General features: G+C 43.2%; 1 long non-coding RNA gene across 1 annotated transcript; it reads left to right on the top strand.

Moving 5' to 3' along the window:
- The first annotated feature begins 14,955 nt into the window (after positions 1–14,955).
- LOC123963741 lies at positions 14,956–15,641 on the top strand. Its single transcript, XR_006823255.1, has 3 exons — positions 14,956–15,002; positions 15,258–15,451; positions 15,624–15,641. It is a non-coding gene; the product is annotated as an uncharacterized LOC123963741 (long non-coding RNA).
- Positions 15,642–24,570: the final 8,929 nt, after the last annotated feature.

Below are 24,570 nucleotides of genomic sequence, written 5' to 3'. Positions count from 1 at the left end.
CTCACAGTGGTGCTGGAGGCCAGGGCGATGCCATCAAGGGAAACTATATCTTTAGATAATGCGTCACGGAGGTGCTTAGGCCCCAGAACAATAACTTCAGTTTTATCTGAGTTTAACATTAGAAAATTACAGGTCATCCAGGTTTTAACATCCTGAAGGCACATTTGAAGTTTAGCTAACTGATGAGTTTCATCTGGTTTGATCGATAGATATAACTGAGTATCATCTGCATAACAATGAAAGCTTATGGAATATTTCCTGATAATATTGCCTAAAGGAAGCATATATAAAGTGAAGAGGATTGGTCCGAGGACAGATCCCTGTGGAACTCCATGACTAACTTTGGCATGCATGGAGGACTCATCGTTAACATGTACAAACTGAAATCGATCTGATAAATAGGACTTAAACCAGCTTAGAGCGGTTCCTTAAATGCCAATGAAATGTTCCAGTCTCTGCAATAGGATCTGATGGTCAATGGTATCAAATGCAGCACTAAGATCTAATAAAACCAGTACAGAGACAAGTCCTTTGTCTGATGCAATAAGGAGGTCATTAGTAATTTTCACCAGTGCTGTCTCTGTGCTATGATGACCTCTGAATCCTGACTGAAAATCCTCAAATATAATATTAATATAATTAAACATGGCTTTGGATCAGCTGTATATGTTCCCCTTACCAGCTTGGCAACGTGGACTGGAGCAAGAGTTTCAGAGTGGTGAGTTAATAATTTGTAACAAATGTATCTTTCATCCATAAAGTTTTAACTGAGCTCTGTCTCTACATCACAGTAACAACTTTATGTCCATTGACTGTTTAGAGGGTAGCTAATGTTTGGAAGGGAGAGGAAAGGCAGCAGGTGGACGTCTTGTCACTGTGTGCTGCAGCTCAGTGTGTTTTTCCACCAGTGTTTTTGAGGGCTTCGGACTAGCCACTTGGCGAGAATTATGACACGCATTTTGTGTCGTCACAGGGATCAAAGGGAAAAGGCTGGACTATAAACGAGCTGTTTTCAGGCCATTCAGAGTAGTGTTTTCTGTGGGAGATGGGGTGGACTTTGCAAACCTATTACATGCAAAAAGAAGGAGAGGGAAAAAGCTGAAAAGCATATGACCTCTTTAAATCTAAGGTAAAAATAAGAGGGGCTGTGCAGAAAAATCTAATCAAAATGAAAACCATGAGTGCAATAGTGCAAAAAAATTATATGTGGAATCTTAAACATCACATCTCTCTTATCTAAAGGCGTACTAGTAAATGAATTAATATTAGTTTATAATATTGATTTATTTGGTCTTACTGTTGGCTGGGTGATGAAAATTACAAGACAGTGTGTTGGACATCTGAATAAAAACTTAGTGTGGCTTTGAATATCTTCTATGGGCTGCAACATACACAAACAGATCGGTACATTATTGTCAGCACAAGGTTCAGACTCATGTGCCAGAAATGCACTTGTAACGGGGTAGACCTGTATCAGCCAATTTTGAGTGCAGTGGAAGTGTGAGGGGTGAGCACTTACAGTGAGTGTGTATTTGGTGGGTGTGTTTTTACACTTGGGTTAATTGCATGGGTATGGACTAATGGCAGACAGGTGTGCTTGGACATGACATCCATCTGCAAACTATTTAACCAGCCACACACTAGGCTCAAGAGTCTTCTGTTGGTCTCCTGTGTGCAGGTACAGAGTGATTTTGACTGTCTTCTTCCCTGGGGTAGCTCTTGTTATGTGGGCTGGTGGTAGTGTCTGTATGGGATGGTTTATAAATTGATGATGTTCACAGTCTTCTGTTTGTCTCCTGTGTGCTGAGGCTGCTGATTCTCTGCAAGAGTGTGGTACACGGCTGGGTCATGGTCTGGGGAGCTGCCAGTGTAGCGCCACCGCTACTTAGTACGAAGTTGAGCACACCCAGCCACGACGAACTGCAGTTCCGTTTAACTAACAGTTTCCCCTATTTGGACTCTCTTTTTAACTATCTTAGCCTCAGTCTTGTTTTAACCCTTTGCATGTCTATTTTATACAAATAAATTTGGAGGTTATATTTTCTACAGCGTGTTTTATTGTTGCCCGCTTGTTTTATACACTGGTTGGTCAATTGGGAACTAGTTTGGGGGTGTTACACACTACTAACATTACTCAATAAACAGTTTATTAATAAGGAAATTACATGTTACACATTTATGCAGATTGGTATTGTGGCTCCCTATTTTCTACAGCTGCATGTACAGTCATGTTACAGGCATTGCAGACTCCATTTCTTCCATGTATCACCCATAGACTGTATATAAAAAGGTATCACCACAAGGTCTCCATGTTGATGTAATGTAGTTGATATGACAGACAGACTGACTGTTCCTATAACATTAACTATTACAGAGCTGCAGTATTGTCACTAATACTAGGACTGCAATAATGTGAAGTATATCTCTGATTTTTTATTTTACCTTTATTTAACCAGAAAGAAAACTCATTGAGATTAAAAATCTCTTTTCCAAGAGCGCCCTGGCCAAGACAGGCAGCAGCACAATTAACAAGGTTGCAGATATTAAAACATATAACATAAAACATATAACAATTTATGATGGGAGGTCATAAAATATCAAAATTTCATATATATTTACCACAAGTGATAAACAACAAGGATCGTCCGAGTAATCAATCATAATGAGAATGGGTGTGTAATAGCCTGGGCTTGACACTGCCCAGCTGATGTTACAGCTTTTGGGTATAAGCGAGGCCTTCAACTTAGAGGGCTGCGCCTATACTCATAGAATCCGAATTACAGTACATAACCCCCGTTGTATTTCGTATAGGCTTCGCCCTCTAAGGCTATTGCTATTGGGTTAGAGGCGAAGCAGGATGAGTCAACGCCTCACTGGCCCATACAGTACCACCAGGCACAACTCACCTGCCCAAAGCCATAATGAGCCACCCAGTCGCCCGTTGACCGAGGCATTGGTGTCGGCGTGCGCGCGAGCACCGATGGCACAGCATGGGAGGCCGTGGGGGGGCCCACAGCTGTACAGACGCAGGCAGGGTCACGACAGCAACCGCATCAGCTGCACACAAGGCAGGCCACGTAAGCAGCGGCTGTCCCCCCACACCGTCCTGTGGGAGAGGGTGCACCACACACTCACAAGGAGAATCACTCAGCCAAAACACTCAGTACTGAGTGAGTCAGAGAGAAACAGGAGACATCCCGCAGGTAGAAATGGATGAAAGAGTATGGGGACGACCAGGAGGCCGCCGTGCAGATGTCGTCCACTGTCACCCCACCGTGCCACTGAGGCATGCGCTCTGATGCCATCCGGGGGAGACTCACTGGCTGTGCGATGCCATTTCCCAGGCGTACGTGTCTGCCAGTGAGTCTCCAACGGATGGCATCAGAGACAGGCACAGGCGCTGCACCGACAGGGGAAGTCCCTTGGACCGTTCCCTGTAGTGCACAAACAGACGCTGCGAACGGAGCCAGGCGGCCGTGCACGCCACATAACAGGACAGCGCTCGCACTAGGCAGGGGAGGTGGGACGTGGCGTCCTCCACCAACCCATGGAGGGTGATGACCCGTGACGGAAAAGAGCTCGTAATGCTTTTAGGCATGAACGTCGGGTTAAGGGACAGAACAGCTGAGCTGCCGTTGCCCTGAATCCTGAGACTCACATGCTGGTCCCACAGCAGAGGGGATCACCTTCCAAACCGTGAGGAGCTCCAGCACGTTTATGTGGAGAGGCCTGCAGCCCTGCCACAGACCACCCACCACCTCATCAGGGAGGCGTCTATGAAGACCGAGATATGGGACGTGACCCTGCCCAGGGGAACCCCGACCGAAAGAGAGAGGGGGTCCCGCTAGCCAGATCCGGGGCCACAGACAGAGGACTGGAGACGAGGCGCTGTCTCTGTCTCACCGGGTCGACATGCAGGCAGATGAACCACCGCTGCAGCCACCTCATATGGAGGAGGTCCCGGGGGACCACCACGTGAGCCACCGACATGAGGCACAGAAGCCTCATGACCAACAGAGCTGCCACCGCCGTTCGAGGGACAACACGGCAGAACAGCTCTACCAGAGCATCCACCCTCTCCTGAGAGAGCCGCGCTCTCCGGAGAGATGAGTCCAGTACCACGCCAAGGTAGGTGAGTCTCTGGGAGGGGAGAGGAGCACTCTCTTTCCAGTTCACCGTGAAGCCCAGGTAATCCGGGAATGACGGACACATGAAAGTTGCTGCAGCCGGTCCACGCAGTGTGATGGCAGCCACTGACATCGTAGAGACAGTGACGGGTCGAGGAGGAAATATTCTGCTTGTGGCATCGGAGCCAGACTGCATGAAAGCCATCCGGCCAGCTGCAGCCTGTCCGTGTTATGCAACTCCCCTGGTGAGGGGAGGGAGGCAGGGGCTCATAGCCGCGCCGCTCGACAGGCAAATGGGGAGGGGTACACGTGGGCTCAGGCCAGCCTCCTGACCATGTCAGGGAGGGGGGCAAGGGGAGAGAGGATGTGCAGCTTTGCAGCAAACCCAGGCTGCTTGTTAGCCATTTGGCTAACACAAAGCTGGCTCACACAATGTGAGGAAGTGAGAAACAGCAGCTTTCTTCATAATCTCAAGAGCAGCTGTCTGTAAAGTGCAACACTAGGTCATGCAGTTTACAAGAAACACAATTCTCCCCAGCGTCACTGTCGCCTGCCGTGTGTAACCTGTTTGGCACACACTTGATGCCGTATATCACACATGTACAGCGCACGTGTACAGTGCACAACACAGCCTGTCACACACCTCTGGATGCAGGAGGAGGGACTGCGTCGGTGATGCCGTGGTCATGCCGTGTGGAGCAGCGATAGGATGGCACTACACGCAAGGGTTGTGTGTAGAGCTATCCTGTCTGCATGAAGTGTAATGACCGCATCAAGGGCTCATTTGACACAGCCTGGCTTCTGTGAACCAAGGGGGAACCCCTGGACGCATTGATGCCGTGATTATGCACGAGCTCGCAGCCGGGCACTGCCGGGGAACGTGCATAATGTCAACAGCATCACACACTGCTGGCAGATTTCTTCGTCAGAAAAATATCTGTACTGTGTGTGTATGTGTTCTGTCCACACAAAGCGAATGTCTGCTGTTGTGGGCTCATACAGTTTCTGTAGGGAGTGGTGTGTAAAGGGACCTCTGATTGTGAACAGTGTACTGCTTGTTGCTTTGAGCTTCAAGCTGCAGATTAGCCACTTGGCTAACGGCAGCTGGCTCACAGTGTGGGAAATGTGTGCTTGGTGTGGCTGGTTCGACTGAGACAGGCACAGCATATGTTCAACAACTTCCACAAAAGGAACAACAAGATTTTCAATTCAATTCAATTTTATTTATATAGCGCCAAATCACAACAACAGTTATCTCACAGCACTTTTCATAAAAGAGCAGGTCTAGACCGTACTCTGTGATGATATTTACAGAAGCCCAACAGTTCCCACCAAGAGCAAGCACTAGGCGACAGAGGCAAGGAAAAACTTCCTTTTAAGAGGCAGAAACCTCGAGCAGAACCATGGCTCAGGGTGGGCGGCCATCTGCCTCGACCGGTTGGGGTGAGAGAGAGAGAGAGAGAGAGAGAGAGAAAGAGAGAGAGAGAGAGGGATGTAAGGAGAGAGAGAGGGGATTTCACACACAGTTTTCCCATAGCTTACCAGTGGTCCGCTCTGACCGACGAGATCGGCCAGCAGCAATGAAAACCGGTTGCTAGATGTCATAGCTGCAGTTAATGTGGTGCAACGTGGACACATGGGGTCTCCCTCGTCGGATGAACCAGGGACAGACCACATGTCAGCTACACGTTAGCTTACCGTTAGCTTCCTGTTAGCTCAACGTTAGCCTAATGGTAGCATCCTTGTAGCTTAACGATCGCTTGCCTCGCCACGGCAACATAGCAACGCCGAGGCCAGCATCACTGGAAGCGGGGAGCCGCTGGTGGATTCCTGCTCATCCGATAGCAACAGGTCAAGAGCTTAATCAAGACAGTGGGTGGACCGCCACACCACCTCATCCTCACCGGCAAAATGATCTGCCCGGCGCTGCTTCTCTTCGGGAGAGAGAAGGTCGCAGAACGAGCAGCGTGAGCCGGGGGTGAGCGCTCGGCCGGTGTGCTACGGTTCGAGGCGCATCCAGCATGGGTGATGGAGGACCCCCGGCAGGACGAAGCCCGTGTCACAGACAACTCGCACCCGTACTGATATAGTGGCGTCCCTTCCCGATCAGTCCGACTTGCTAGAAGACATCGCTCTTCTTTTCTGACAGGAAATCTTCTGCTCTTTAGACAGCTCAGTGCTGAAGAAAAATGGGAGCCGACGGCTGGGTCTCACCGTTGTATATATACAAGGTGCGGACGTAGGAGAGACTTGGGTGGGCGTAGACTAAAATTCTCGGTGCTGCGCAGGCACACGGAAGGGGTAAACCCAAGAGCGATAGCCTTAGAGGGCGAAGCCTATACGAAATAGAAACAGCTTGATTTTGTAATTAACCACTTTAGCTGCAGAACATGCTGAAAGTAACACACAGGAGGGTTGAAAGTAAGTTTGTGTTTCCCTTGCTCTTATTAAATATACGTGACTATGACCTTGTAAATATGTAACTGCAAATGTATTTTGTCCTTTATCTTTGCAAAAAATTTATAAATTACATTTTCATTTTGTTTATTAACTATTTACAGTTTCTTCAAATGTTTCAAAAGTAGGGCTGGGCATGGTAACACGTTATTATCGCGTTAACGCATTAATTAATTAACGCTGGCAATTATTTTATCGCATGTTAATGCAGTTTTTATTTTATTATTATTTGTTTGAAAGTCCCTTGCTCACTGGCTCTGAATACACATACAATCAAACCATGGGTCACAGGAGGGGCAGGATATTGATCAGCCTGCAAATCACCCACCCAAACAAGCAGTGGAGGGAGGCTTTGGCAGACTACGCTGTCATTTTTCTTCCATATTTTTCCACCCGCGATCCGTTATCACGGCAGCAGGTGAGCCGCTTGCTTGTTAAGGCAAGCCTATCAAAGAACTAAAACAGCCGAAACCAACATCTGCACCCTGAGTTCAATGTTGCTTTACGTTACCGGGTCTGTGCTCGTGAAATATCCACCGTGACTTGTAATGTCATTTCAAATTTTTAACCGAGTGAAGTCTGTGCAAGTGAACACACGCACTGGGTTGTGTGCTGAAGGTGCTGTCACAGCTTGAACTGCAAATGCAGTCAGGGAAAATCGCCTTATTACTTTCGTCCAGTGTTACTTGCGCCCCGTTTTACCCCTACACAGCTGAACCATGAGAACCTGAAGTGGCCTTCCAACTAAAGAGGAAGTGACGTCTTAACTGAGGACCCACCTTGATGAGAGGACTGACAGATTTCCATTTGGATTGTGTCCCTTGGAAAGCTGCTTGTAAATCCAGAGTCAAATTCCTTGTATGTGTACACATACCTGGCAATAAAGCTGATTCTGATTCTGATTCAGAATCAGAGAATCAAAATCAGAAGGAGCTTTATTGCCAAGTAGTGTTAAGGTGCTACACGCAGACAGACATACAGCTGACATAAATAGAAATATGTAGAAATATATACTGTATGTGCAATGTGCCAGGTTCTTGCATGATATGACATGAAGTGATATTTACATGTGCAAAGACGATTGTATTATTTAAAAGGGGGGAGTGTCAGTGGGGGGCCCGGGCCTTGTTGATGAGGCTAGGTTTTGGTCCTGATGGACCGCAGCCTCTTGCCAGAGGGGAGAGTCTGAAACAATTTGTGACTGGGATGGGAAGCGTCAGCTGCAATCTTTCCTGCTCGCCTCAGAGTCCTGGAGGTGTACAGGTCCTGAAGTGATGGAAGATTGTAGCCAATCACCTTCTCTGCAGAGCGAATGTTACGCTGCAGCCTACCCTTGTCCCTGGCAGTGGCAGCAGCATACCAGATGGTGATGGAGGAGGTGAGGATGGACTCAATGATGGCGGTGTAGAAGTGCACCATCATTGTCTTTGGCAGGCTGAACTTCTTCAGCTGCCACAGGAAGTACATCCTCTGCCTGGCCTTCTTGTTGAGGGAGGTGATGTTCAGCTCCCACTTGAGGTCCTGGGAGATGATGGTGCCCAGGAAGCGGAAGGAGTCCACAGTTGCGATGGAGGAGTCACAAAGGATGATGGGGGAGGGTGGGGCCGGGCTCTTCCTGAAGTCCACGACCATCTCCACTGTCTTCAGAGCCTTCAACTCCAGACTGTTCTGGCTGCACCAGGTCACCAGATGGTCAATCTCCCACCTGTAGGCAGACTCATCCCCACCAGATATGAGCCCAATGAGGGTGGTGTCGTCTGCAAACTTCAGGAGCTTGACAGACTGGTGACTGGAGGTGCAGCTGTTGGTATACTGGAAGAAGAGCAGAGGGGAAAGAACGCAGCCTTGAGGGGAACCGGTGCTGATGATCCTGGAGTCAGAGACATGTTTTCCCATCTTGACGTGCTGCTTCCTGTCCACCAGGAAGTCTGTGATCCACCTTCAGGTGAAGTCAGGCACGTTCAGCTGGGAGAGCTTGTCCTGCAGCAGGGCCGAGATGATGGTGTTGAAAGCCGAGCTGAAGTCCACAAACAGGATCTTGGCATAGGTTCCTGGGGAGTCCAGGTGCTGGAGGATGTAGTGAAGGGCCATATTTACTGCATCATCTACAGACCTGTTGGCTCTGTAGGTGAACTGCAGGGGGTCCAGGAGTAGGTCTGTGATTGATTTAAGGTGGGACAACACAAGGCGGTCAAAAGAATTCATTACTACAGACGTCAGGGCGACGGGTCTGAAGTCGTTTAGTCCTGTGGTCCTTGGTTTTTTGGGGACAGGGATGATGGTGGAGGCTTTGAAGCAAGCTGGCACATGGCATGTCTCCACAGCTGATCAGCACAGTGCTTCATGGTGGATGGGGAGACAGAGTCTGGCCCCGCTGCTTTGCGAGGTTTCTGCCTCCTGAACCTCTAGGATGGTAAGAGAGGGGGATGAGGTGGGGGATGAGATGGTGGGCTGTGGCCTCTCAGTGCTGTGACGGGGGATGGTGTCAGATCTGTCCCACTGTCTTTCAAAGCGACAGTAAACTGGTTCAACTCGTTGGCAAGGCGTGAGTCGGGATTTAGGTTTGTAGCTAGCAGAGGTGGGACCAAGTCATCGTTTTACAAGTCCAGACCGAGTGGCAAGTCCGAGTCAAGTCTCAAGTCAAGGACAAGCAAGTCCAAGTCAAATCCAAGTCTTAAACTTTGAGTTTAAGTCCTAAACAAGTCATAATGCGCTCTTCACCAAGTTTAAAACCATTTAAAAAGTTTTTTCAAGTTAAAAATAAAACAATGTATTGAATGAAGCATTGGCCTGTACAGAAAGAAGGTAGAGGCGTAGTTTCACACAACAAATTTCATGAATTAAAATAAATGTTCATCTAGGGCTGCTGATTGTCGGGAGATGCAGTGACAGAAACCAGCGGTGAGAAAACTATAAATCGCTATGACGTTAGAAGACGCAGACACAGTGGATATTTTACAAGAACCGATCAGGTAAAGAAACACAGAACACACCTTTTAGGGAGGGACGAGAGCCTCAGCTGTAAAGGAAAGGGGTGCGCTGGGTTTATAAAACAAAACAATTGTCGTAAAAAAACAGCACCCAGCACTATTATCGTTTTATCTTAATTAATTTTGATAATTGGTAGAAGCAGCTTCACGCAACAGCTGCAGCAGTCTCCTCTCTACACTTTCTTTCTTCTTCACTTTGTTTCGTTCTCATCTTTCTTTTCTCCGTGAGGTGGAGGAATTTAGAAAGTTGTGTGGAACTGCGTCAGGGCCCCAGCTGTTGTGCATGGATTAGGCTATGCGTAAAATTCCTCCAGCCAGAGGGAACGATCACAAACCGTTCACAGCGCACTGGTAGTAGGCCTACTACACAACCCATTGTAGGTCCCCGGAGAGGGAGTCAGTCACTGGGGCGTAAAGGGCCAGGAACAGGAGATCGCGGAACTGCCGGGCGGGGGATTGTTCCCTCTTGCTGGAGGAAGCCACACGCTCTAGTCTAATTGAGCACCGCGCAATGTTGATGCGCTGCACAGTTTTTTATATCATAATTTATATTTGGGCATGGGGAGTCTCAAGTCAGCTCGAGTCAAAAGGCTCAAGTCCAAGTGAAGTCACGAGTCGTTGCTGTTCAAGTCAAAGTCGAGTCGCAAGTGTTCTTTGATTTTGTCAAGTCGAGTCTAAAGTCATCATTTTTCCAAGTCATGTGACTGAGTCCACACCTCTGGTAGCTAGTGATCTGTCGGAATCCTCTCCAGACAGAAGCAGAGTCATTCCTTGAGAACTGGTGTTGTAGTCTCTCTGCATACAGCTGTTTAGCATCTCGCACCGCCTTGATGCACCTGATTCTGACATAGTTTTCTTTATGGTTTTACAGTGGTTGAATTTGAGCTGTTCTGTTACTTCTCTAAGGATGTGTGTGTGCTCATACACTGCTCAAAAAAATAAAGGTAACACTTAAACAACACAATGTAACTCCAAGTCAGTCACACTCCTGTGAAATCAAACTGTCCACTTAGGAAGCAACACTGACTGACAATCAATTTCACATGCTGTTGTGCAAATGGAATAGACAACAGGTGGAAATTATAGGCAATTAACAAGACACCCCCAATAAAGGAGTGGTTCTGCAGGTGGGGACCACAGACCACCTCTCAGTTCCTATGCTTCCTGGCTGATGTTTTGGTCACTTTTGAATGCTGGCGGTGCTTTCACTCTAGTGGTAGCATGAGACGGAGTCTACAACCCACACAAGTGACTCAGGTAGTGCAGCTCATCCAGGATGGCAATGCGAGCTGTGGCAAGAAGGTTTGCTGTGTCTGTCAGCGTAGTGTCCAGAGCATGGAGGCGCTACCAGGAGACAGGCCAGTACATCAGGAGACGTGGAGGAGGCCGTAGGAGGGCAATAACCCAGCAGCAGGACCGCTACCTCCGCCTTTGTGCAAGGAGGAGCAGGAGGAGCGCTGCCAGAGCCCAAGGCAACAAATATGCATGTGTCTGCTCAAACGGTCAGAAACAGACTCCATGAGGGTGGTATGAGGGCCCGACGTCCAAAGGTGGGGGTTCCAGCCCAACACCGTGCAGGACGTTTGGCATTTGCCAGAGAACACCAAAATGGGCAAATGCTCTTCAAAGATGAAAGCAGGTTCACACTGAGCACATGTGACAGACGTGACAGAGTCTGGAGACGCCATGGAGAACGTTCTGCTGCCTGTAACATCCTCCATCATGACCGGTTGGCGGTGGGTCAGTAATGGTGTGGGGTGGCATTTCTTTGGGGGGCCTCACAGCCCTCCATGTACTCGCCAGAGGTAGCCTGACTGCCATTAGGTACCGAGATGAGATCCTCAGACCCCTTGTGAGACCATATGCTGGTGCGGTTGGCCCTGGGTTCCTCCTAATGCAAGACAATACTAGACCTCATGTGGCTGGAGTGTGTCAGCAGTTCCTGCATGAGGAAGGCATTGATGCTATGGACCGGCCTGCCCGTTCCCCAGACCTGAATCCAATTGAGCACATCTGGGACATCATGTCTCGCTCCATCCACCAACGCCACATTGCACCACAGACTGTCCAGAAGTTGGTGGATGCTTTAGTCCAGGTCTGGGAGGAGATCCCTCAGGATACCATCTGCCACCTCATCAGGAGCATGGCCAGGCGGTGTAGGGAGGTCATACAGGCACGTGGAGGCCACACACACTACTGAGCCTCATTTTGACTTGTTTTAAGGACATTACATCAAAGTTGGATCGGCCTGTAGTGTGGTTTTCCACTTTGATTTTGAGTGTGACTCCAAATCCAGACCTCCATGGGTTGATAAATTTGATTTCCATTGATAATTTTTGTGTGATTTTGTTGTCAGCACATTCAACTATGTAAAGAATGTATTTGAGTATGAGTATTTAATGAGATTATTTCATTCATTCAGATCTAGGATGTGTTATTTTAGTGTTCCCTTTATTTTTTTGAGCAGTGTACATAACCACTGTAATTGTGTCACCCTGTGATGAATGAGATATGTGAGGCAGGGAACAGTTATTTTATTTTTCAGTTGTTTTCTGATGTTGTTTTTGTTGTTGCTGATGATTTTAATCAAACAGATCTCGTAACAGTATTACCTAAATTTCACCAGCATGTCCACATCCCCACCAGAGGAACAAACACGCTTGACCACGTCTACACCAATATTCCTGGCAGCTACAAAGCCCTCCTCGTCCCCATTTTGATTTATCAGACGATATTTCTCTGCTTCTTCAGCCCACTTACGCCCTGCTGATTAAAATGGTCAAGCCACAAACAGTGAAAGTGTGGACAGATGAGGCTACAGTAGCTCTACTGTTTTGGGAGCACAGATTGGAGTATGTTCAGAGAGATCGCCACCCAGGAGAGTCACATCAACCTAAAGGAATATACATCATCTTACATCTGCAAATGTGTTGATGATGTGGTGATCACTAAAACAATAAAATCATTCCCCAATCAGAAGGGCTGGATGAATGGAGAGGTGAGGGCTCTATCCAGAACCAAAAAAGCTACTTTTCGGGTGGGTGACAAAGAAGCAGGCCATCAAAAAAAGTTGTGTAAATGTGAATACATGTGTTCTTTGTTGTTTTGTAGATTGTAAGTGGATTCCCACAGTCGTACATGTGATGGCTGACTTTGGTCACAAGGCGGCAGCATTGAGTAGCAGTGTTGCTGTTCCGCCAAGTGCATCATGGTCTTTCTTCCTGTTAACGTGCGATGGACGTACAAGGGATTGGTGCGGAGACTTCGTTTGTGTAGAATAGTAGGTAAATGCATGCATATCTTGTAAAATATTCATGTACAAGTGTATAAAATGTAATCACCTGTCAATATTTTAACAAGACGGTTTGATTTAGGCACTACTGGAATTGTGTGCTGGGATTTTGGGCGCCAGTCGTCGACCATTGTGTACTAAATTTCATGGTAATGCTAGCATGCATTCAGTCATACCCTGATATTGTATTTTGTTACTCGTAAACTGTTACAGGTTTTACATAAAGTGTAACTCTGTTTGAAGGTAATTGACGTTGGAAGTACGTTGAGTTGTGCGATCTCCGGGAAGTTCCACGTGGGTTTGCTGGAACTCGGTGAAGTGTAAGTGTCATTTACAGTTGTACATTTTATACACTGATGTTGATATAATATATATATGGTTGTTAACATGATTTATTTTATGTTTTCTGTCGATAGTCATAGCCCACTGCCGTATTTTGTATTGTGTTTTTTATTGTATTTCTCGGCATTTTATTTTTATTTTGCCTCTTCCTTCTCTAACATTTTGGGTGTTAGAGATTGTTACAAAATCCAGCATTTGAGCTGCTTACGGGAAAGACCCAGTAGCATACCACTCTGTAAATTGACCTGTACATGTGGTCAGGAATAAACCCGGAGCTACAAGAACCCCTGAAGTAATTGTGTCCTGTGTGGCATCTAATTCCACGGGCTACATATAAAAACCAAGACATAAATTTGCCATTCCTGCACTGTGCAATAATAAAAGGTGAGAGGTCAGAAAACCTTTACCTCGTAGTCCTTGATTAACTCCTCTGTCTTTTCATGGTAGAGAATGAGGCCTCTGATAACAGCTTGTCTTCAGCACTCAATGCTGCTGTCCTACACATATATGAAATATGAGATTATCTTACAGTACAGATATCAGAATGCTACAACATTAAACTAACAGCTACAATATTAAAAGTACATGCCTCGTTTATGACGTCAAGGGTCTCTTCAAATTTCTTCCCAACAGCTCCTCCCTTCCAATCTAGTGTTTGTCCAGCTTCCTGGGGAATGTGGACTGGCTTCAGTCTGATCCTCGAGAATTCTTCCTTGATCTGAGAAAGAGACTGAGAGAGAAAGAAACATCATGAGATACTGAGAGAAAAGAATTAGAGACACAGGGAAAGAGAAACCAAGAAACCAGAATACCAAGAAAAAGTAACCCTAGAAACTACCACCATGGGATCAACAAAAATAGATTACCAAGGTAGTGAAACTAATGTACAGCCAGCAACATCTGGTGCATACACATTAGAAATTAAGTCTTGTTCATAGTAAAAAAAAAAAAAAAAAAAGAGTCAATAATAATTTTACTTATTTTTTGATAGATCTATCAATTTGCTCTGTGAAATGCAAAAAAACAAACGGGACAAGTAGAACTCTGACATCTGAAATGAAAACAACTTTTTGTCTGGCCCAAGAGCTAATATAACTGTAAATTGTACATTCACACACTCAATATGCACAGATTGCACATCACATTGTAATTTGCATTCCTAATACAGCTACACTATATACTTCTGTACATTTCTTATTTTATTTATTTTTATACAGTAGTTGGTTAGTTTTTTGTATATATGTTTATATATGTATTATTTATCGTCCACTAAAAGTGCTATTTTTGCCACTGACAGGTCCAGATTGTTAATATAAGTGTCTGACAACATTATAGAAAGGGTCCTTACAGAGAGAGACATTTCTGTTAAAGATTAAAATTATTTTTGTTTAACCAGAAACAACTACAAAATCGCCATCACCAAACACACCAGACTCCATTTAATAATCAATACTTTTATAGAGCCAGCATAATTGTTACATGTAAATGGGTGTATTTAAGGTTTATTTCAACCAAACTAGAGTGCTGGTTGTTGGAACAATGGGAAGACAACTAAGATGGTTTGTGAAGATTTTATCTTGTTTCTGTCGACTTTAAAATACAGGCAGGGTAGGTAAGTTTGAGAAACTAGCCAGAAACTGCTGGATTTTGAAAGTATCCAACAGTGAAACTCCCACCCCCTTCTTTCTGGGCTCCTTCCAAAGCCACGCCCCCAAAACACGTGAACGCGCGTTGCTGACACCGCAGGAGGACGATGACAGTGTGACAAGCGGAGAGCAGTGGCTCACATCAGGGGTAAGAAAACATCTAACTTTATCATTATGAAAATAAACAACTAACCCGGCTGTTAGTGCTCACTATCAAGCTAGCATGTTAATATTCGATAGGTTTAAAAAGACCGAGTTTTAATCAGTAACGAGCTAACAGCTGCGGTAACACTGGGCAAAACTGAAAACAGGCTGATACACATTTTCCCGTTTCCATCAGTTACACTACACGAACGTGTATTCCGTGTTAGACTCATAACATGCACATTGTTTTGCATGTTAGAGCTTCCATGGTGACAGCATTATTGTCTCTGAGGACTGCACCCCAGAGCCAACCACAAACCGGGACTGGCCCGGGATCGAGACAGAGGAGGGAGGGCTGCCAGTGTCCGAGGAAGAAGAGGCAGGACGGGGAGGACGAGGTGCAAGCCAAGGACCTGCGTCGAGCTTCACGCTCCAACAACAGCATATGAACAGGTATATCTATACATATATATTTATAACAGAACATATAACATATATAACAGAAGTCCTGTTAGAGAACAACAAACTCCTGTTCAATAAAAATATCTGATCATGTTGATAAATGTTCTGTCCCATTTCACCGATCTTTCCAATTTGGGGTTCTATACTATATATTCCTTTACAGGCCAGAATCTGAGGACTGTGGACAACATCCAGACTACTATGTTTCCATGCACCACACAAGGCTGACCTTCCAGACCCAGGACAGAGAAACAGACAGTTCAGTCAGGCAGCATACAGACAGTTTGTAGTGTGGAGCACTTGGTCACAGAGTCGTGATACTAAGTTGCTGTTTCTGGAAGATATGCAACTGTTCTCCTGATCCACCAGGACAATACAGAGGTTTAATCCTAGCAGGGTGTAAGATGTAATGTCACTAACTGCTACAAAAATAATTCCCTCCACTGTGTGGATGAATACCTGTACATTGTTTTCTTTTTATGCCCAGGAGGGTAGAGAAAAAGATATTTTCCCCTGTTATGGATAATATTTTCATTCTTTTTTAAATAAAACATTGAAAATGATAAATGCCTTTTCTTTACACTTGCAGCATAAACAATCATACATTTATGTCTTATGTCTGAAATAATGACATCCAAATGTGGTATAACACTTGTTTATTGTTATTATATACTACTAAAACTACAACCTATATCACAAATAGATCATTTTTAAAACATCAATAAAAATAAGTATATACAGGAAGAAAGACAAGGGGTGTCCAGAGGTATCTTGACTGATTATGACAGTTCAGACTTTACTCGTAGCATCGTATCGCTGCTGTGGAGATGATTATATATATCACAATCACCTCTCTGACATGATTACCACATTTCAAAACCAACCATATTACTTTTTTACTGTTTTATATTTTGCTGTATATAGCAATACAGTTGGGACTGTCAGGGAAACCTGACAGAACCCCATGTTGACGGGGATCACCAGGTCTCCTGGTTCTGCTTCTAGGCATCTCCTCAGTAGCAGACAACCGTCGGAGGAGGAGGAGGATGGCACTCTGGAGGTCTGCGATGTAACTGTAGTCCTTCTCCACCTTCAATGAGTAGAAGCTCCACTTCCTGGACTTTTTGTTGTACACCTTGCTGTACCTGATAATACAGAAAGGAGGATCAGCTTAGAGTAAAGTTTCTAACACCTGACATTGTTCTCTTATAGAGTAATTAGTAAACTATTTCCACAAAAATTGCAATCAATAACAATAAATCAGCACCATCTATCTGTATTCCTCATACTGTTTAATATTTTTTGACTCATCACTTATAAATGTATTGAGTAAAATGCACAAGAGTACTCATAATGCAACATACTGAATTGTATCATCAGCTTTTCTCCTGGCTGGACTGTGGACATGGTGGTTGTAATCCAGGCCAACCAGCATGGTCCAATCAGTACTAGTGAGAAGCACAGGGTGTTGGAAGACTGCAGGTGACCTGAGGGCGCAGTAGAAATAAAACATACAGGATTTTTTTACTTAAGTAATGGCATAACACCAGTTACAGTAAAAGGTTTTCACACAGTAGGTTTAGCTACTATCAAACTATATTACAGGTAGCTTAAATACCAGAAACACAGATACTTGGGACCTTTAGCCATCACTGTTTATGTATACTAACGTTGAAATGTCTTTCTCATAACTACAAACACACAGCTACATCATTTGTAAAACAGTAACATACAGTCAAACAACGCCTGCAGACAGAAGATAATTACACAAACAGATTAGATACAAGGTGTAAAGATAGGTGTAAACATAGTATAATAAACCTAGATAGTGAATAACTAAACTGGCGCAGTCTACACCTACACTGTCTTACCTAATATTAGCATTGGAAAACACAGCTTGCGCTGCTGTTCCAGCTCACCTACAGCTAGATATAATTCATCATCTCTACTCTGGCTCCTACACCAGCCTGCACTCGTAGCAACAGTTAGCTGTATGCTAAGTAGGTAGCTACCGTTAGCTCTATGCGTAGGTAGCTACGTTTGCCATCAAAATGATAAAAGCCAGATTACCTGTCCAGCAGAAATAAAGCCACCATGGTGTAACTTTTCAGCCCCTTTGTGTTCCTCAGTTGTCACTATCGTTGAAAAGCCATGCAGATATCACCCACCGGTCTGACCGCTTCGCCCGTCAGGTCTGAGAGAGCTGACCGGGTGTGCCCTACATTGGATATCCCTGTTTGGCAAATCCATCCATTGTTTCTTGAAGACTTGCACCATATGGCAGGCGAGCAAACGTTTAAGAAGAGCCCTCTCCAGTGCTGCACCTAACTTTTTAATATGCATTGGTGTATATAGACAGTTTCAACAAATATGACAAAAAGTGTTTCAGAAGCAACTTGCCTACCCTGCCTTTAAGTGTGTTTTATTATGATAAAAAAAAGTTACAGTTAATTTGAATGGAGTCTGGTGGGTTTGGCGAATTTAGTTAAATTTCATGTTAAAACAAAAATGATCTTACTCTTTAATAAAATGTCGACCTCTGCAGGGATCCTTTCCATAATATTATCAGACACTAAGAATAATTATCTGGGCATGTCAGTGGCAAAACAAGCACATGTTGTGGATGTAAATTGAAGGTGTGCAGCTGCCAATTAATGTTACATTGTGGCTTCTTTCAGGCAGCGGTCTTTTGGACCAATTTCAAATGTCCAGGTTGAAAGAAAACAAAGTTAAAACAAAGTTACCCTAAGACATTATTCAAGCTGCTCAAAAAATCCAAGTGCCTATGTTAGCTTACAATACATGCCTTATTTTATAGCTGCATGCTAACGTTAGCTTTAAATTAACTTTACACTACAACCAATTATTTTATCAGCACTTTCAGAGTTTCAATTACACATGAAGCAACTAAAGCCACCTACCAGCTTAAGCTTCACATGGCACAGAAGTAACTTTTAGCCACATGGTAACAGTAAGTTACATTACTCCGGCTTCCAGTATAAATCCACTATAACAATGTTATCATCAAATTACGCGTAAAGCCTCGTTTTTTGTGCAATTATAAAACTGTAAAGACTGTAGTAACTTAGCTAACCACTTTGCTAACTGTTTTCTTACCTTAAATTTGATCCACATGTTCCTCGTTTGAAATACAAGGGGTTTCCAGACAGGACAGGAAGGGAAGTTGGAGTCAACGAGGCTCCTCCAGGCTCCTCCTGCTTCACAATCATTTTTTATACTGAGTAAATAGGTTTGTTGTGTGTGTGTGTGTATGTACATGAGAAGATTGGATGTGATTACTTCATACATTTTGTAAAGAAAAAATGCACAATGTCACAAATGCATATTAATTCAAAACTAGATATATTCATGTAAAGATACAAACTTAACATTTTATTAACATCAAATATTTAATTACATTACATTATTTTATTTTTATTTATTAGTTTATTTGACAGGGCCAGTGTGCATTAATTAACATTGCTGCAAATGCACCAGAATTAGGCAAAAGGCTATTTTTCATCTGTTGTCTCTGGACAGATCTTAAAATTGTCTACCTACAAAAACAGCAATAAGAAGATTACAGTGAACAATACAAACATAAAAGAGCAGTAAAACAGATATAACTCTTCAAATCCTGTTGATAAATACAGTGTACAAGTTTGCTATAATACAGACATTAGGTTAAAAAAATTAAATAAAATAAATAATTATACTATACATTGACACAGCAGAGACACAAGTGGCAGCACGGTTGGGTTGAGGGAAGATACATATTCTTATTAATGCTGACATGTCTGATGTGTTATGAACCAGTGTGTATGTGGTGAGTTCTCTGATGTTCTGAGGGACAGAGTTCCACTCCTGTGCTGCTGTGACTGAAAAGGCAGTCTGACTAAATGCACTTTTCCGCAGAGGAACAACACGGTCTCCTCGGACCGACCCTGGTGTTACTATCTGTGTGGTGTTCTTGATGTTTACAAACTGACTGAGTGGAGGAGATGACAGACGATGGATGATTTTGTATAACAGACAGAGGTTTGAATACTTGATGACATTTTCCCAACTTAAAAGCTTATGTTTTTGTAAAATGGTTTTTTTATCCAGAATTTTGATTGTCTGTTTATAAAGTGACTCTAAAGATTTTAGTGTTGTTTTCTTTGCCTGTGACCAGGTTGTAAGACAGTAAGTGATGTGAGACAGAACCATACTGTACATGAACATTTTAGCTGCCTAAAGTGACAAGTGTGATCTTATGAACCGAAAATATATATATATATATAATGTTAAATTTGACTCAATTGCAGAGTTAGTTTAGAGTCTATTAAGATGCCTAGGTATTTGAATTCTGACACAACTTTTATTTTTTCCCCTGTCACATAAATATCTGCCTGATTATTTGCAGTGTTTGATTTAGAAAAGTACATTGAAACTGTTTTATTTACATTAAGTTTTAAGCAGGATTGGTTTGCCATTCAGAGACATGGGCCATAGACTGTGTAAGTTTTTCAGCAACTTGTTTTGTGTTTTTACCATGGGTGTAAATGACTGTATCGTCTGCGTACATCTGAATATAGACGTCTGGACAAACTGAAGGGAGGTCGTTTATATAAAGTGAAAATAGCAGAGGCCCCAAAATAGAACCTTGAGGTATTCCTGTGGACATGGCGAGGGGCGGTGAGTGGTATTCACTGATCCTGACTGACTGTGAGCGATTCGATAGATATGATTCTATCCATTTTATTGCATCTGAGGAGAAGTTAAATTTGCTTAGTTTGGTTAAGAATATTTTATGGTTTACAGAGTCAAAGGCTTTTTTTAGATCGAGAAACACAGCTCCAACCAACGCCACCTTTATCCAGTAAATGTTTGATATTTTCTATGAAAAACAATTAGCAGTTTCCGTGGAGTGTTGAGTTCTGAAACCAAATTGCATTGAATGCAGGGAAAATGTAGTGGTATTCAAATGTGTTATTATTTGTTAGGAAATTAGTTTCTCTGCGACTTTTGACACTGTAGGTATGATGCTGATTGTTCTGTAATTGTCCACTGACAATGGAGCTCCATTTTTGAAAATTGGAACAACAGCAGCTGACTTCCACACACTTGGAAATACTGCCTCAATAATGGAGAGATTGACAATTTCGGTTACTGGTGTTAATAATATGGAACTGAGTTCTTTCAACATGCACATGGGGCAGCTGTGGCTCAGGAGGTAGAGTAGGTAGAGCGCGTTGGCCGTTAATCGGAAGGTTGGCGGTTCAATCCCGTCTTCCCCAGGCTGCATGTCGAAGTGTCCTTGGGCAAGATACTGAACACCGAATTGCCCCTGGCGGCTGTTCCGTTAGGCTCAGTGTGTGAATGGTGAATGCAGATGTAGTGTAAAAGTGCTTTGAGTGGTCGAAAAGATTAGAACTAGGCGCTATACAAATACGGAGCATTTACATATCTATGCCAAATATGTCTCTAGTTCTGGAAGCTTTTAGTGTTCTTATTGTCTGTAAGACTTCAGATTCTGTGACTGTGCCTAGGTTGAAAATTGGCTCTAATTATTTATCGGACAAACATTTAGATTGTTAGATGGGAAGCTTTGGGCAATAGTGGATACAGATTCAATAAAAAAATTATTGAAGGCATCTGCAATTTGTTTGTGTTATTTGACCAATTTGTCCATTTATCTTAATTTCTAAAAGTTGTTTCCTTTTTGTGTCCTGTCCTGTCAGTTGGTTCCAGATTGTTTTAGAATCCCCTTTTGCATTTTCTATTATAGTCAAGAAAAATCTGCTTTGGCCTTGCGTATAGCTTAAACAGTTTTATTCCTCAATGTTGTAAACAGATTTTTAGCACTAGCTGACTTAGTTTTAATTGCATTTTTAACACAAGATCCCTCTCTTTCATTAGTTTGAGTATGTCAGAGTTCATCCAGGGAAGTATGTTTTTATTGTGTTTGTGTTTAACTTTACAGCTAAAATCTTTAATTGTTCTCTCAATAGTCGCTACAAAAGATTCACAGTCCATTTCACAATTTGTTCCCAACAATATGTGATCCCAGTTAATCTGCCGGACAGCACTTTTTAATCCTTCCTGGTGTTTTTTTGGGATTCCAACAAACTCACGCTCTCTGACAGAATAATTAAATCTCTTTTTTGAGAGCTTTCTGGCCACAAGGATAAAATTGTGATTACAACATTTACTCCTACTTGGAATTTGGTGCAGTCTTAAATAAGCTTTAATAAGAGGGATCCCTGCTCTGACTTCACTTCAGGCCAAAGTACAGGAGGACAAACTTCTGTTTGGGTGGAGTTCATAAATATCTTACTAGCCAATAATAAATGTCTTTTGAGATATTACTGATAGTCATTAATGTTAATAAACATCTTATTAAGGTTCTTAAGGTATATATAACTTGTTAACAAGTTTCTAGTAACTGCTCATACGGATGCTAATAAGAAATAAGAAATGTGTAAATTATTATTTTTTAAGAAAATACTTCTTAAGTCTTATCAATGTTAATAAAGATGTATTTTATAAGCTGCCTATTAACATTGACATTTTTTTAATAAGTTCACTACAAGTGTCTTACAAGGAAAAAAACAACTCTTTCTCAATAACCAACCCTTGTAAAGTCTAATTAATGTTAATAAACATCTTAATAATGTTAAGGACAGGTATATAAACCATCAACAAGTTTCTAATAAGAGCAATTATAAATTAGTTAATTGTGCATTAGTTAACACTTTGTGTTTATAAGCGTCTTATAAAATCGAAAAATAAAGTGTTTGATTATTTTTAATTACTCCTTATTAGCTGTTAATTACTACTTATTACAAGCACCTTAACATAAAGCGTTAACGATTTTTTTGCCGCCAGGGTTTTACAATCATGATGCCTGTCATCTCAACCATTGAAAATCTGTCAGCCATCGCTGATGGATGATGGCATTGTCTATCGGCCCAACCCTACATTGGATATCCCTGTTTGGCAAATCCATCCATTGTTTCTTGAAGACTTGCACCATATGGCAGGCGAGCAAACGTTTAAAAAGAGCCCTCTCCAGTGCTGCTGTAACTTGACGTACCAACACACACAGATAGATCTGTATTCACCTGGTGTAGCATACCACCACAAATCATTGGCAAGTCTAAGTCTAGGTTACAGCAGCTATCGCTAGTTTGTAGTCTTGCATCTTAGGTGTGGCTCAACGAGTTTCAATACAAGGTCAAAAGTTTTCCGCAACACACGAAAATGACTCCGCCACTCATTTTCATCAAAATTGTTGAGAACATTAGACCAGAACATGGGCCCTTGTGGTCTCTCTCTCCTCCAAATTCTTCTTTCTGAGACCAGTGAGAATTTACCAAGAAGAAGCAAATGTCTCCGTCTACGGCGCCTGCGGTCTTCACGCCTTTCTGCCTCGAATTACTTCTCACTTCAGTTTCTTCTTCAACGTATTTCTGATAGCACAAATACGCAGCTCATACAAGGCCGCCATTTTACACATCAACATGATGCATATAATGGACAGCAACTTCGCTTGTGTTTGAAGACAGTTATAAATGTGCGTGGCTAGCAATAGCAACTCAATACGTTCACCCGCCATTGTTGTTTTGAAAGCAAAGCCTAGTTCAGACACATATGTTGTATGTCACACGAGATGCCACCGCTACTGCGCTATACGTCGCATGTCACAGTGGTTCAAGAAGAGTGAAGAGACTGTGTTGTGGAAGTGTACTGTCTTTGATGATTTTGTGGGCCCTCCTGATCACCCTGGTGGTGTAAATGTCCTGTAGTGAGGCGAAGGCTGCTCCAGAGATGTACTGTGCAGTTTTTATCACATGCCGGAGAGTATTCCTGTCCTGAGCAGTGCAGTTTCCATACCACACTGTGATTGAGTTGGTGATCATGCTTGGAAATGTACATCTGTAGAAGATACGGATTAGTTAAGGATTTTGTAGACTACATTTTAAGCCTTTTTAAGAAGTACAGTCTCACAGGGCCGACTGCAGTCGATAGTTGTCAAACGCAAAATGTTACAGATGTGCTTATATCCCTGCTGGGGTCTAACCAGCACAAAAGCAGCTTGTGTGTGTTTTTTTTTTGTTTTTTTTAATAATTTTCGTTTTTTTGTTTACGAAAACCAGTTGTGTACTGCATTCTTCTGAGGGTAGACTGAGAGAATAAGACAGACGAATGAGTGATACCTGGAAGAAGGAGGTGGTGATGGTGATAAAGGAATGGTACATTTGGAAGTGATTTGAGATGAAAATATAAAAAAGAAAAGTAAAATAAACTATCTGTTACGTATTGTGTGGTGTTTCGTCTCATCCTCTCGTTGCTAGGTTTTGAGTGTGTGGTGCTTGCTGACAAAACCGACCTGTGCTCGCTCAGCTGCAGAATAAAGGAGGCGGTGCCTCCACAGATCGCAGATTCCTCCGTTGTGCCGGCCGGCGGCAGACTCTGCTCGGAGGGGAGCATGTGTAGCTGTTTGTTTTCTAATTCGTTTCAGTTTTGCGTTTTATGGAGTAGTGTCTCCGGAGGTTTTTGTTTTGCTTATGTTGTAACAAATAAATGTGCAGTAACCTTTTTTTATCTGGTGTCTCCCATCATTACTTACTCCCCATAACACTATCATATTGAATTATTGTGTATCATTCGTAGTTTTCTCCTAAACAATTTGAATTTATCATGTGATGGTCACCATAAAAAAGAAAGACTTTTGCAGTAAACTGAAACAATGTTCCATAAGAAGGTTTTAGGACTATTTCTGTTACCAGTTATAAGAATCTGAATCTGAAATAACTGCCTTTAAGTCATTTTAATTAAAAAGAAATTTGAAGATTGAATTAAGGGCTATATATATGATTCACACACAGTCATGACATTTCATTCTTTACATGTCGAAGTGTCCGAACCCCGAATTGCCCCTGGTGGCTGTTTCGCCAGTGTATGAATGTGTGTGAATGTTAGTTTCTGTTTGAGCACTTAGGCTCAGTGAATGAATGTGAGTGAATGGTGAATGCAGATGTAGTGTAAAAGCGCTTTGAGTGGTCAAAAAAGACTAGAAAGGCGCTATACAAACATGGAGCATTTACATTTACATTTTCCCTATA

The sequence above is a fragment of the Micropterus dolomieu genome, linkage group LG23 (assembly GCF_021292245.1).
Source record: "Micropterus dolomieu isolate WLL.071019.BEF.003 ecotype Adirondacks linkage group LG23, ASM2129224v1, whole genome shotgun sequence".
Classification (NCBI taxonomy): domain Eukaryota; kingdom Metazoa; phylum Chordata; class Actinopteri; order Centrarchiformes; family Centrarchidae; genus Micropterus; species Micropterus dolomieu.
This window is presented reverse-complemented; position numbering and strand designations above follow the sequence as displayed.